This window comes from Rattus rattus, chromosome X (assembly GCF_011064425.1).
Source record: "Rattus rattus isolate New Zealand chromosome X, Rrattus_CSIRO_v1, whole genome shotgun sequence".
Taxonomy (NCBI): domain Eukaryota; kingdom Metazoa; phylum Chordata; class Mammalia; order Rodentia; family Muridae; genus Rattus; species Rattus rattus.
The window spans coordinates 127,001,323-127,012,424 of NC_046172.1; positions in this window are offsets into that span (position 1 = coordinate 127,001,323).

Here is an 11,102-nt window from a genome sequence, read left to right on the forward strand (position 1 = left end):
CATGACAAGTTTCACTACTACTCTTAATTAAGATCAAATTTCTTACTTTTTTCCTATAATCATGACCCTTTTCTGTACCAGCATCTGCATTCGGTGATTATATTTTGTGGTTTTCACCTGATAATTTCTTAAGTTTTTTATTGAAATGCTGATAGATCTAAAAGAAAACTTATCAACATTCTATAGGATACAGCTCAATTTTTTGATTTGTCTTGTATTTTTAATGAGTAGATTGAGATTTGTGGGGTTTTCAAGACAAATACAGGATATAAAACATGTTGAACTTGGACCAATTGGATGGTGTAACTTTTCCAGTTTCTACATGGATTATTATTTCTCCTTCCTCCTCTATAACCCTTAGAAAAAGATCACTATTTCCAGTACACAATGAAGTAATGGCATGCTATACTATATCTCCTTGATAGCAGAGCTTCTAGAGAATTGCCATTCATAGGACAATCCTTCTCCTCTCAATTTACTGTTTTACTATCCAAGAATTTCCTTGTATTAACATGGATTTCTGAGCATTAATTTACCCTTTTATCTGTATAGTTGTCAAATTGTTCTAACTTTAGGCATGTCTGGATAGTTTATTTGGGATTTTTTATTCATTTGAATATATTCTTTATAATATTTTAAGAATACTAGGTTACTTTCTAGCACTAAAAGATGTTTCAAGCTTATGTGAATCTCCTACCCAACACCAAATACCAACCATTCATTCACAGAGTCAAGAAATAAGGTTGTGGAAACTATTTTTGAACACTGGAAATGTTCATTACTACTGGGGAGTCATTGCTTGTAGATGCTCTTAGCAAACAAAGCAAAAAAGAATTATATGTGTAGTAACCAAGTATATTTACATATTTATAAGTAAGTTTTCTTCATTACCATTTATACCCACACTAAGTTCAAAAATTCATGCCATACCAGTTCTTTACTCTTCCCAAGCATGCCAAACAAACCTCTTTCTCAGAATTGTTATAGTACTTCCCTTTCTTAGGATACTCTTCCACATGTAGCTTCTTGCCTGATTTTGATACTGCCTGTACATCTTTTTTCAGATGTCACCTTCTCTACAAGTCTAATTTTCTAGAACTTTGTATCAGTATTCTAACATTTTAGAGAATACCCATAACTCCATCTGTTGCATCCATACGTGTTGAACATATCAGAGACTAAAACAATTCAGAAATTGTAGGTCTGAGGGTTATGTCCATCCTTCTCATCTCAAGAAAAAATACTTGGTTTCCTTTTAATCCTCTCTTTCTCAGATACTACTATATGAAACTAAATTCAGTGACTAAAAAGCAGTACCAATTCTCTCATTCAAGACGCAGTCATTGTAAGGTCCCACAGCTCCCTGGACACAAATCCCAAGGGGGAGAGCTGACCTCAGAAGCATGGATAATCCCAAGACCTCAGGGAGACAACTACATTTTGTCAAATTCCTGGCCCAAGAAAAACCACCCAGTGCCCTCTTGACCCCTGGGCAAGTACAGGGACCCAGGGAGCAGTGTGGGGCAGGAACTTTTGGGTTCTGCCTGCACCAAGAGTTGAAAGCCTATACACCTGAGAGCAGAGGTAAGACCAACTTTTCTGCTCCAAGCGACCAGCCTGGTGGCCTCAGGACACACAAAGGCAGAATTCCTCTGGGACAGGACACTTAGTTTCTGGCTGTGCTCTGAGCTGAACTAGTCCCACAGTTCCCTGCACACAAATCCCTTGGAGGAGAGAGATTCCTCAGCCAAACAATCCTGAGACTGCTCTTGCTTGAGACCACCAAACTACCCCTGCTCCATTCCTGGGCCAAAGAGGAACCTGCCTAGTGGCCCTGGGACTGGAAGAAAAGACAGAGGCAGGAACCTGCTGTCCAGCACCCAGAACTGAATTGAATCAGGCCCACAGCTCCCTGCACCCACATCCGATGGGGGAGAGAGCTGGACCCTTAGAAGTGTGGACAATCCTGAGACCTCAGGGAAGACTGCCACTTCTGTTGACATTCCTGACCCAACAGGAACCCGCCTACTGCTGTCTGAGCATTCTGGGCACAGGGACCTAGGAGCAGTAAGGGGCAAGAAACTTCAGGTTTCAGCCTGGGCTTAAAGCTGAAAGTCAGCTGCCAAGAGCACCTACATACCTGAGAACAGAGGTAAAACTAATTCTTCTTCCCCAAGCAACCGGCCTAGAGGATTCAGGTCACACAAACCGAGGGGCAGCTCTCTGCTACCAGATCTTGCTGAAAGAAAACAGGTCTAACATAGGGTCAAGCCCTTGTCAGAGACAGCAAAACAAGATAATACCAGATACAATCTGATGGCCAGAGGCAAGTGCAGGAACCAAAGCAACAGAAACCAATACTACTTGGCATCATCGGAGCCCAGTTCTCCAAACAAAGCAAATACTGGATATCCAAACATCAGAGAAACAAGATTTGGATTTAAAATCACATCTCATGATGATGATAGAGGACTTTAAGAAGGACATAAATAACTCCCTACAGGACAACACAGGTTTAAAAAAAAAAGTCGAAGCCCTTAAAGAGGAAACATGAAAATCCATTAAAGAATTACAGGAAAACACAACCAAACTGGTGAAGAAATTAAGCAAAACATTCAGGATTTAAAAATGGAAAGAGAAACAAAAAAACAATAAAGACAAAGGGAGACAACCCTGGAGATCAAAAACCTAGGGAAAAGATCAGGAGTCATAGACACGAGCATCACCTACAGAATACAAGAGATAGAAGAGAGACTCTCAGGGACACAGGATACCATAAAAAACATCGACACGACGGTCAAAGATAATGTAAAACAAAAAAAAGCTCCTAGCCCAAAACATGCAGGAAATCCAGGACACAATGAGAAGATAATAAACCAAAGGATAATTGGTATGGAAGAGAGTTAAGATTCAGTTCAAAGGGCCGCAACAATCTCAAAAAATAGAAGAAAAAACTGTCAACCTAAAGAAAGAAATGCCCACAATTATACAAGAGGCCTACAGAACTCCAAAGAGATTGGACCAGAAAAAGAAATTCCTCCCTGTCACATTATAGTGAAAACACCAAATGCAACAAAACAAGGAAAGAATATTAAAAGCAGTAATGGAAAAAGGTCAAGTGACATATAAAGGCACACCTATAAGAATTACACCAGACTTCTCACCAGAGACTATAAAAGCCAGAAGATGTCATACAGACCTGAAGAAAACACAAATGCCAGCCCAGGCTACTATATCCCGCAAAATTCTCAATTAACATAGATGGAGAAGCAAGATATTCCATGACAAAACCAAATATACACAATATCATTCTACAAATCCATCCCTACAAAGAATAATAGATGGAAAATTCCAACATAAGAAGAGAAACTACACCATACAAAAAGCAAGAATGTAATTTCCTTGCAAGGAAACCAATAGAGAGACAAACAAACATAATTTGACCTCTAACAATGAAAATAACAGGAAACGACAATCACTATCTTTAATATCTCTTAACATCAATGGACTCAATTCCCCAATAAAAAAACATAGACTAACAGACAGGATATGGAAGGAGGTCCCAGCATTTTACTGCATACAGAAAACACACCTTAAAGACAAAGACAGAAACTATCTCAGAGTAAAAGGTAAAGAAAACAATTTTGCAAGCAAATGGTTTGAAGAAACAAGCTGATAAACCATCCAATATAATAAAATTGACTTTATTCAAATGTTATCAAAAAGATAATGAAGGATATCATTCATCAAAGGAAAATCCACCAAGATGAACTCTCAATCCTAAATATCATGTCTAAAATGGCAGGGGTACACATTCATAAAAGAAACCTTAAAGCTCAAAGAACACATTGCAACTCACAAAAAATAATACTAGAAATTTCAACACTCCATTTCTCATCAATGGACAGATTATGGAACAGAAAAATAAAACACAAAGAAACGAACAGAAGTTATGTCCAAATGGATTTAACAGATATTTTACAGAACATTTCATCCTAAAAAAAATATAACTTCTCACAACCTCATGGTACCTTCTCCAAAAGTGACCATATAATTGGTCACAAAACAGGCCTAAACAGATACAAGAAGATTTAAATAATCCCATGCATCCTATCAGATCACCACAGACTAAGGCTGGTCTTTGATAACAATAATGAGAGAAAGCCCATATCATGGAAGTTGGACAACACTCTACGGAATGATAACTTAGTCAAGGAAGAAATAAATAAATAAAGAGATTAAAGACTTTTTTTAGGATTTAGTGAAAATGAAGGAACAACATACCCAAACTTATGGGACACAATGAAAGCACTGCTAAGAGGAAAACACATAGCTCTGAGTGCCTCCAAACAAAAAAGCTCTAGAACACCCAAATTGAGCAGAAGGCAGGAAATTGTCAAACTCGGGGCTGAAACCAACCAAGTAGAAACAAAAAGGACTATAACAAGAATCTACAAACCCAGGAGCTGGCTTTTTGAGAAAATCATCAAGATAGATAAACCCTTAGTCAGACAACCCACAGACACAGTATCCAAATTAACAAAATCAGAAATGAAAAGCAACACATAACAACAGAATCTGAGGAAATTCTGGAGGAAATGAACAATACAAAGTACCAAAGTTAAATCAGGATCAAATAAATCATCTAAACAATCCTATAATGCCTAAAGAAATAGAAGCAGTTTTTAAAATTCTTGCAACCAAAAAGAGCCCAAGATCAGATAGGTTTGGTGCAGGATTCTATCAGACCTTCGTAGAAGACATCACACTACTACTGTCCAAACTATTCCACAAAATATAAACAGAAGGAACACTGCCCAATTCCTTCAATGAAGACACAATTATGCTTAAAACTAAACCACACAAAGACCCAATAAAGAAAGAGAACTTCAGACCAATTTCCCTTATGAATAGTGACACAAAATATTCAATAAATTCCTCGAAAACCAAATCCAAGAACACATCAAATGATCATCCAACCTGAACAAGTAGGCTTCATCCCAGGGATGCAGGGATTGTTCAATATACAGAAATCCATTAACATAGTCTATAAATACAAACATACCAAAAAATGATCTTCTCATTAGATGCTGAGAAAGCATTTGACAAAATTCAACACCCCTTTTTTTCATGATAAAAGTCTTGGAAAGATCAGGAATTCGAGGCCCATTCCTAAACATAGTAAAAATCAATATAGAGCAAACCAGTAGCCAACATCAAACTAAATGGAGAGAAACTTGAAGCAATTCAACTAAAATCAGGGACTAGACAAGGCTGCCCACTCTCTCCCTACTTATTCAATATAGTACTCAAAGTTCTATCCAGAGCAATCAGACAATGAAAAGAGGTCAAAGGGATACAAATTAGAAAGGAAAAAGTTAAAAAAAATCACTATTTGCAAATGATATGATAGTATACTTAAGTGCCCCAAAAGTTCTAACAGAGAACAACTAATCCTGATAAACAACTTCAGCAATGTGGCTGGGTATAAAATTAACTCAAACAAATCAGCAGCCTTCCTCTACTCAAAGGATAAACAGGCTGAGAAAGAAATTAGGGAAATGACACCCTTTACAATAGTCCCAAATATCATAAAATACCTCTGTGTGACTCTAACCAAGCAAGTGAAAGATCTGTATGACAAGAACTTAAAGTCTCTGAAGAAAAAAATTGAAGAAGATCTCAGAAGATGACCCATGCTCATGATTGGCAGTATTAATATAGTAAAAGTGACCATTTTGCCAAAAGCAATCCAGATTCATTGCGATCCCATTCAAAATTCCTACTCAATTCTTCTTAGATTTAGAAAGAGTAATTTGAAAATTCAATTGGAATAATAAAAACTGGGGTCAGTGAAAACTATCCTCAACAATAAAAGGACTTCTGGGGGAATCACTATCCCTGACCTCAAGCAGTATTACAGAGCAATAGTGATAAAAACTGTATGGTATTGGTACAGAGACAGGCAGATAGATCAATGGAATAGAATTGAAGACTCAAAAATGAACCCACACACCTATGGTCACTTGATCTTTAACAAAGGAGCTAAAACCATCCAATGGAAAAAAGATGGCATTTTCAACAAATGGTGCTGGTTCAACTCGTGGTCAGGATATAGAGGAATGCAAATTGACCCATTCTTATCACTCTCTAAAAACCTTTAGTCCAAATGGATCAAGGTTCTCCACATAAAACCAGATACACTTAAACTAACCGAAGAAAAAGTAGGGAAAATCCATGAACACATGGGCACTGGGGAAATTTTCATGAACAAAACACCAATGGCTTATGTTCTAAGATTAAAAATTGACAAATGGGACCTCATAAAACTACAAAGCTTCTGTAAGGCACAGGATACTGCCATTAGGACAAAATGGCAACCAATAGATTGGGAAAAGACTTTTACCACTCTTACATCTGATAGAGGGCTATTATCCAATATATACAAACAACTCAAGAAGGTAGACTCCAGAGAGCAAAATAACCCTATTAAAAAGGGAGTACAAAGCTAAACAAAGAATGTTCAATTGAGGAATGTTGAATGGCCAAGAAGTACCTAAAGAAATGTTCAACATCCTTAGTCATCAGGGAAATGCAAATCAAAACAAACCTGAGATTCCACTCATACCAGTCAGAATGGCTAAGATCAAAATCTCAGGTGATAACAGATGCTGGCAAGGATGTGGAGAAAGAGGAATACCCCTCTATTGTTTGTGGGATTGTCATCTTGTACAACCATTCTGGAAATCAGTCTAGAGTTTCCTCAGAATATTGGACATTGCACTATCTGAGAACCTAGCTATACCTCTCCTGGGCATATACACAAAGAATTCTCTTACATACAACAAGGACACATCCTTATTTCATAGCAGCCTTACTTATAATAGACAGAAGCTGGAAAGAACCCAACTTCAACAACTCTATTGTTGAAGGCAACAAAGGAACAGATAAAGAACATGCAGTACATCTACACAATGGAGTACTATGCAGTTATCAAAAACAATGACTTCATGAAATTCATAGGCAAATGGATGGAACTAGAAAATATCATCCTGAATCAGGTAACCCAATCAGAAAAAACACACATGGTATACATCACTGATAAGTTGATGTTAGCCCAAAAGCTTGAATTACCTAAGATACAATCCACAGATCACATGAAGCTCAAGAAGGACAACCAAAGTGCAGATGCTTCAGTCCTTCTTAAAGGAGGAATAAAAATATTCATGGGAGGGGATATGGATACAAAGTTTGGAGCAGAGACTGAAGGAATGGCCATTCAGAGCCTGCCCCACCTGTGTATATAGCCCATTTATATACAGTCACCAAAACTAGATAATATTGAAGAAGCAAAGAAATCCATGCTGACAGGAGCCTAACATAGCTATCTCCTGAGAGGCTCAGCCAGAGCATGTCAAATACCTCAGAGGTGAATGCTAACAGGATTCCTGTTGGAGGAATTAAAGAAAGGATTGAAAGAGCTGAAGGGGCTTGCAACCCCATAAGAACAACATTAGCCATTAACCAGAGATCCCTGGTACTAAACCACTACCCAAAGACTGTACATGGACAGACCATGGCTCCAGCTGCATATGTAGCAGAGGATGACCTTGTTGGGCACCAATGAGAGGAGAAGCCCTTAGTCCTGCCAAAGCTGGAACACCCATTGCAGGGGAATGTGGTTGTCAGGCGATGGGTGGGAATGTGGGTGGTTGGGGATGGGGAGCACCCTTATAGAAGAAGGGTTGGGGGATGGAATATGGATCTTATGGCCAGTAAACTGGGAAAGGGAATAACATTTGAAATGCAAATAAAAATGTTCAATAAAAAAGAAGGAAATTAAAAAAATCAGTCATTCAAAAGAAGTAACCAAAGTTAGAAGAACTTGTTTTCTGATATAATATAGCAATTTTTACTCTGAGGGGAAAAAAAAGAACATCTAGTTAATGAATATTGTTCACTGAGAAACTGGCAACCATTCATGAAATTTTCCCGTGTTCCAGTGTGTTCGAGGTTATTTCCCACTTTCTCTTTTATTACATTTATCATATCTGGTTTTATTTGGAGGTTCTTGATCCACTTGGACTTCAACGTTGTACAAGAAGATAAGAATGAATCAATTTGCATTCTTCTATAGCCTGACCATCAGTTGAATCAGCACCATTTGTTGAAAATGCTTTCGTTTTCCCACTGGATTCTTTTGGCTACTTTGTCAAAGATCAAGCGGCCAAAGTGTGTGGGTTCATTTTTGGGTCTTCAATTCTATTCCACTGATCTATATGCCAATCTCTGTACTAATATTGTGTGGTTATTATCACTATTTCTCTGTAGTGTAGCTTGAGGTCAGAGATGGTGATTCCCCAGAAGTTCATTTATTGTTGAGAATTGTTAGGGTAGATAAAACCTGTAGAGACCACATCCAGTAGATAGGCACAGCCCCTGGATGAGAAGTGGGGCCACAAATCCATCTCAAAAATATTAATCCAGAATTCCTCCTGTCAAAAGGAAATGTAGGGACAAAGAGTGGAGCAAAGACTGAAGGAAAGGCTATCCAGTGACTGCCCCACCTGGGGATCCATTCCATATCCCAGGTTCAGACAGTATTGCTGATGCCAAGTAGTGCTTGCTGAAAGGAACATGGTACAGCTGTCCCCTGTGTAGCTCTGTCAGAGCTTGACCAATACAGATGTGGATGTACGCAGTGAACCATTGGACTGAGTATGGGGACCCCAATGGAGAAGGTAGAGAAAGGACTGAAGGAGCTGAAGGGGTTTGCAATGTCATAGAAAGAACAACAATATCAACCAACCAGAATCCCCAAAGCTCCCAAAGACTAAAGTATCAACCAAAACATACACATGGGGGGAACCCCTGGCTCCAGTTAGATATGTAGCAGAGGATGGCCTTATTGGGCATCACTGGCAGGGGAGCCACTTGGTCCTGTGGATGAGCCTGGGTAGGGTATTGATAGGGCACTGAGACAGGAGTGGGTGGGCAAGTGGGGGAGCACCCTCATAGAGGCAGGGGGAGGGTAGAGTGGATAGGTGATCAGATCCAATGATGACTTTGGTAATGTGAATGGTTCCTTCGTTGTTGGAAAGCAAATAAAAAGCCAGAGAAAAGTCCTAGTTCTCTACCACCATTACCAACAATTTTCCCCAGCCCACCTATTCACTTAGCTATCATCCCATGACTTCTCATTTGCCTCTGCCAGCTTCTTTCCTCCTTGTTTTCCGGACTGGATCTCACTTTTTTTCTTCTTTTAATGCCCTGATATACTGAGCTCAGCCTCCCTTCTTGAGTTGTCTTGTACCCGATGCTGCAAAGAAGATAAGTCTTCCCACCAACTTCATCCCAAGAAAGACCCAAACATATAGCTGCAGCCAGGCTAGGATCTTCAGTTCTGCCAGAAAACATGCACAGTATAAAGGATTCTTTATACACAGCAATAAGACATTTAGATTAGGAACATCCCAAAAGATGGGGGACAAAAAGAAGTATTAGGGATAATTTTTATGGTAAATAAATCGGAAGAGCTTGTTTTAGTGAGTATTTGTCATTTTGTCTCCCTGTTCCTCTGAATCATATCTCTCAGTTTCCAAGTTATTAAATATCTTTTACTTGAGAGACATTTAACTCTCTGGTGAAGGCAAGCAGGATGGTAACTCTAGTAATCCATGAAATTAACAACACAAAGGCAAGAAATGGCTTCAAACCTGTTGACTAAAAAACTAAATCTAAATCCATTACAAAAGTAAATAATATCATTTGTCAGATTCTTCATACCAATATTGATATCTGTAAGGGGTTAAGACCCTGTGAGTCCTAATTGTGCTGACAATGTCATTTGCAAAGTGGTAAAATATGCAAAATAAAATGCAACAAAACTAAGGCTGTGAGAAATTTGCATCTGTAAGCTCAGACCCCAGACTTCTTTTTTTTTTTCATAATTTCTTTTTTTTTTTTTATTAACTTGAATATTTCTTATATACATTTCTGAGTGTTATTCCCTTTCCCAGTTTCGGGCAAACATCCCCCATACCCCCCCCCCTTCCTTATGGGTGTTCCCTCCCCCCCTCCCCCATTGCCGCCCCTCTCCCCAACAGTCTAGTTCACTGGGGGGTTCAGTCTTAGCAGGACCCAGGGCTTCCCCTTCCACTGGTGCTCTTACTAGGATATTCATTGCTACCTACGAGGTCAGAGTCCAGGGTCAGTCCATGTATAGTCTTTAGGTAGTGGCTTAGTCCCTGGAAGCTCTGGTTGCTTGGCATTGTTGTACATATGGGGTCTCGAGCCCCTTCAAGCTCTTCCAGTTCTTTCTCTGATTCCTTCAACGGGGGTCCTATTCTCAGTTCAGTGGTTTGCTGCTGGCATTCGCCTCTGTATTTGCTGTATTCTGGCTGTGTCTCTCAGGGAGCATTCACACTTCTGCACTTCTTTTGCTTCATCCATCTTGTCTAATTGGGTGGCTGTATATATATGGGCCACATGTGGGGCAGGCTCTGAATGGGTGTCCTTCAGTCTCTGTTTTAATTTTTTGCCTCTCTTTCCCCTGCCAAGGGTATTCTTGTTCCCTTTTAAAGAAGGAGTGAAGCATTCACATTTTGATCATCCGTCTTTGAGTTTCATTTGTTCTAGGCATCTAGGGTAATTCAAGCATTTGGGCTAATAGCCACTTATCAATGAGTGCATACCATGTATGTCTTTCTGTGATTGGGTTAGCTCACCAGGATGATATTTTCCAGTTCCAACCATTTGCCTACATTTAATTTCATAAAGTCGTTGTTTTTGATAGCTGAGTAATATTCCATTGTGTAGATGTACCACATTTTCTGTATCCATTCCTCTGTTGAAGGGCATCTGGGTTCTTTCCAGCTTCTGGCTATTATAAATAAGGCAATGAACATAGTGGAGCACGTGTTTTTTTATATGTTGGGCATCTTTTTGGGTATATGCCCAAGAGAGGTATAGCTGGATCCTCAGGCAGTTCAATGTCCAATTTTCTGAGGAACCTCCAGACTGATTTCCAGAATGGTTGTACCAGTCTGCAATCCCACCAACAATGGAGGAGTGTTCCTCTTTCTCCGTGATCCTCGCCAGCA